We start from the raw sequence: 5,000 nt of genomic DNA on the forward strand, positions 1-5,000 counted from the left end.
TCGTATCTCCCTATCTCCCTCCTTCTCTTTCCCCATTTATTCACACTTCCCCCCCTATACCCACACCTCAAACGAAACAACCTCCCTCTCCCTCTCCTACCCCCCCCCCTCTCTATCTTACTGTAAATCTATCTGTATCCCTATCTATCTATATCCACATACACATACACATACCCATACCCATACACACACACACACACACACACACACACACACACACACACGCACACACCCCACACACACACACTTTCTCTCTCTCTTTCTCTTTCTCTCTCTTATATATAAATATTTATATATATGAAAGATGGAATGGTGCAATGCCGTATTGATATAGATATATAACAACCCTCCCTGGCCGGGCCTCGGACCTAGGTCACTCCGGGTATGAAACCGGAGGGCCAGCACTAAACCAACCATGCCACGCGACCCACTAAAAGGAGTGTGCAACTAGGATCTCACTAGCTACATAAACATTACCTATCTACTAATATGAGTAAGGTAACAAGGTTTTACACACACACTCCACGATTTTACAAATTCGAAACCGAAGATCGAGTATATTATATGAGGAATATAATGCAAGCATATTAACTGCAATGTCCGTATGACCGAGGCCTGGTATTTTGGGTATGTGGGGCAGATTTTAGTGTGGTCGTTTTGGGATGACTGGTTGAGGCTGGTCGGAGGTTTCATCTACACCAATACCTCTCTTACGACGAGCCCGTCCCAGGGATTATCTATATACTAGTACACATATAACACACCGACTGTAATATTATAATCTACAGCAAAACACTATCCGTATCCCCACATCACACACATAGAACACACCACAAACCACATACACATATATATATATGCTATGTTTTTATTTTGTCACACACACACACACACACACACACCCCACACACACACACACACACACACACACACACGTGTGTATATAATATAATATATATACACAGACAGATAGATAGACAGATAGATAGATATGCACATACACGTGCACACAAACACACATACATTTATAGAAAACTCGTCACTTCCATCTTTTTCCTCTGCTTCCTCTCTGACGTAATCATTCGTCATAGAATTCCATATATACATTTTTTTCCTTCTTTTTGGATGGTGTGGCCAACAAAAACAATGTCGGTGTTTCCGAGTCTTGCAATACATAAAGTCATAATAATAATAATAATAATAATAATAATAATAATAATAATAATAATAATAATAATAATAATAATAATAATAACAATAATAACAACTACAATAATAATAATAATAATAATAATAATAATAAAAATAATAATAATGATAATAATAATAATAACAAAAGCTATATATATTAGATGAAAAAAAATCTGTGAAGTACATAAACCCAGACTCAACAAAAGAAACGCTGAAAACAACAGCAAAGTTATCTTGTGTAAAGTGAGATTTTGTCGCGAATAATGAAAGTCGCCGGACCGCGCGCAGGTTCCCGGATGTTCGGCAAAGAAAGTAAACGGTTTCCAACTAAGCTTCCAATTCCACACTTTTTTTTCTGTCTCCTTTCTTCCACTTTTTTTTCTTTTCTCTTTTTTCTTTTGTTGACGAAAGTTCTCGTTGAATATTAAAAACTCGGAGACCTGCCCCTGGTCTTGTCCATATGGCAGCTGAAGGAATGTCTGTCGAAATATTTTTGCATTCTTAGGATTTTTTGTTTGGTTGTTTAAAACATGGAAGCGTGAGAGAGGAAGAAAGCGTAAGTCAAGAAAACGGGAATCGTAGTTTGTTAGGCAAAATGAGTTCGGAAATAAAAGCGGAAAAAAATAGAACTCAGAACTTTAAAATAGAAAGAAATTTGGAACTTTAAAAAGATAGAATTCGGACCTACAAAAAAGACCCATTTTTGCCGGTTGTTTACATCCATTTTCTACAGCTGATTTTCTATGGCCCTCCCCCCTCCCCCTTCCCCCCTCCCCCTACACTCGCCTTGTAAACCTGCCTGCCTCTCCTCCCCCCCCCTCTCCCCCACACACCCCTTTTGCGGTAAGCGTCTACTGTCTACTTCCCTTTCACTCTAACTCTCCAGGTACATTTGTTGCCTTCATTAAACCCCCATTCACTATCACCCTTTTATCGGATAACCTTAATAATATATTGTCTTCAATTTTATTCCTTTCTTGTTATTATTATTTTTCTTTTTTTTCTTTTTCTTTCTTTCTGTTATTATTATTATTATCATCATTACTACTGTTATCATTATTGTTGTTATTATTATCATCATTATTATCATTGTTATTATCCTCTTAGCTTTATTTTTTTTATCATTATTATTATTATTATTATATTATTATAATAATATAATAATTGTTTTTATCATTATTATATTATTGTTATTATCGTCGCCATTATCGTCATTATTATCGATATTATTAATCACCACAATTCTGAATATTAGTCTTCATATTACTATCAGCAGCATCATTATTATCACCATCATCATCATTGCTATTATTCCCACTCTCACTTTAAACAGTCTGGTGATGCCTACTAAACACTTTTACCAATGCCCATCCACCAGTGCCCATGACTATCAATGTCTTCTCTCACGTGGTTTTTAAATCACACCCCCTTTCTAGCCCATGTCCACATAACTCATACCCTCCTTTGCACCCACCACAGCCCCCTCCACACAACCCCTCGCGCCTACCCCTTTGTGCCCACCCTAGTACCTACCTCCTAGTACTCACCCCCATTGTACTCCCCCCCCTACCTCATGCCCTCCCGTCCCCTCCCCCTCCCCTTCGTAACCACCACACCTTCACTGCCTCTCCTCCTTGTGTATTCGCGGCACAGCCTGGACCGACCCCCATCGCCACAGTTACCCATACAGGGGAGCGAGCCCTTTTCCCACCCGAGGCACCTGCGCCTCTCGTGCCGTTGCCACACCGCCGCCCGGGTGCCACTTCTATCGCGCTGCATCTGTTCCGTGTGCTCTCTGCGTTGCGTCTGAGGTGTGGGAATAGGGGGCGGAAGGGAGGGAAGCTGTGAATATATGGGGAAAGAGAGGGAGAGAGGTTAGGGGGAAATGAAGAGAGAGAGAGAGAGAGAGAGAGAGAGAGAGAGAGAGAGAGAGAGAGAGAGAGAGAGAGAGAGAGAGAGAGAGAGAGAGAGAGAGAGAGAGAGAGAGAGAGAGAGAAAACATCAGAGAGAAATATCAAGAACGAGAGAAAGAATTTCGAATTTCGTATTTCAAAAAAACAAACATAAACAAACAAAATAAATAGATAATAATAATAATAAAAAATCTTTTCAAGCCGATAATCATCAGCGGCGCACATGACGAGCTGACAAATTCGCAAGGGCTTGACGGAGAAAGGAAATAGAAAGAGAGAAAAAGGAAGAGAAAAGGAGAAGGGAGGAAGAGGAGGATGAAAAGAGGAAATAAAAGTGAGAAAGAAAGTGAGAGAAAGGAATGGAAGAAAGAAAGACAAAGAGATGGACAAAAAGAGAAAGAGATAGACCATGATAAGGAAACGGAAAGCAGAGAGAGAGAGAGAGGAAGGAGGAAGAAGAGGAAGGAAACGAAGAAGTAGTAAGATCATGTGGAAAAAGAATAATAATAATAATTACGAAAGGTAGAGAGCAAAAACAGATGAAAAAATAGGAAGATGAATAAAAAGGCAGAGAAGGGGATGAAAGAACAGATGAAAGACGAAGAAGAAGAAGAAGAAGAAAGAAGATGGAGAAGAAGAAGAAGATGAGGAAGAAGAAGAAAATGAAGAAGGAGAAACGAAGAAGTGGAATAATAATAATAATAATAATAATAATAATAATAATAATAATAATATGTGTCTGGTTGCTCAATATTAACGAATGAGTACAAAAATCGCTACGACAGAATGGACAAGTAACTGCAATGGAAGATTTGCAAGCCCTTTGCTATCAGAACGCAAGATAAAAGGTACGAACACCATCCAGAGCCAGTTACTGAAGGTAAAGATGCTACAATCTTGTGGGACTTTCCATTTCACATAGATGTACTATACAAGCGAATCGTCCAGATATCGTCATCAAGGACAAAATAAACAACACTTGCCTGTTTATAGACATGAGCATCCCTTCAGACAGAAACGTCTCAACGAAAGTGTTCGAAAAGATATCAAAGTATAAAGACCTGGAAATAGAGGTGGAAAAGATGTGGCATTTAAAAACCAAAACTTTGCCTGTTGTTATTGGAGCACTTGGCCTTATAAAGAAAGGTACTGATAAGTTTCTTGAACAAATACCGGGAAATCCAAAATTAGAGGAAGTCCAAAAAATAGTTTTAAACAGCACAGCGCATGTTCTCGGAAGAGCCTTATCGATCTGAAGTATTTTTGTGTTCGTGAATTGACTTGACTGGATGTTTTAATTTGTAAATGTTATGCATATTTTTGTTGATGTTCCATTGCCTCAAACTTCAATCACCCTAGGTCGCTGGTAGTGACTCGGTGTTTGATTTTAATTAGCAGATCTAAAGAAACTTTTACAACAACAACAATAATAATTACAACAACAACAACAACAACAACAACAACAATAATAATAACAATAAGAAGAAAAGGAAAATCGGATATTTTGCCGCAGAGAAACAACACCAGCGTGGAGTGTGGCGCCATGCTATTACGATCACCTCCTATGCCACAGCACTCGCCTAAGTGAACCAGCGTGACTGAGAAAAATGATGAGACTGCGTTAACGAGATCGGCGATGAGTCAGTGAGTTAGTGAGTCAAGGAGTGAGTAAATCAGCGAGTAGAGGAGAAGGGGAACTCAGATAAAGAGGAAGATAAGAATAATGCCGATCAACCCACAAACGAAGTGATTAAGGGGAAGCAGAGAGAGAGAGATGAAGGAGGGACAGAGGCAGAGAAAATGAGAGAGAAAGATATCATCTCAAGACAGTCACACCTCGCTGCCCATCTGATGAATCGGTTCTGCTCTACTAGTGTGTGTGTGTGTGTGTGTGTG

At 39.3% G+C, this 5,000-nt stretch overlaps 1 protein-coding gene across 1 annotated transcript in view; it reads right to left on the reverse strand.

Annotated features, from left to right (window-relative positions):
• LOC119574504 overlaps nt 1–5,000 on the reverse strand; it is a 287,095-nt gene that overhangs the window by 142,923 nt on the left and 139,172 nt on the right.

The sequence above is a fragment of the Penaeus monodon genome, chromosome 6, assembly GCF_015228065.2.
Source record: "Penaeus monodon isolate SGIC_2016 chromosome 6, NSTDA_Pmon_1, whole genome shotgun sequence".
NCBI classification, from domain to species: Eukaryota; Metazoa; Arthropoda; class Malacostraca; order Decapoda; family Penaeidae; genus Penaeus; species Penaeus monodon.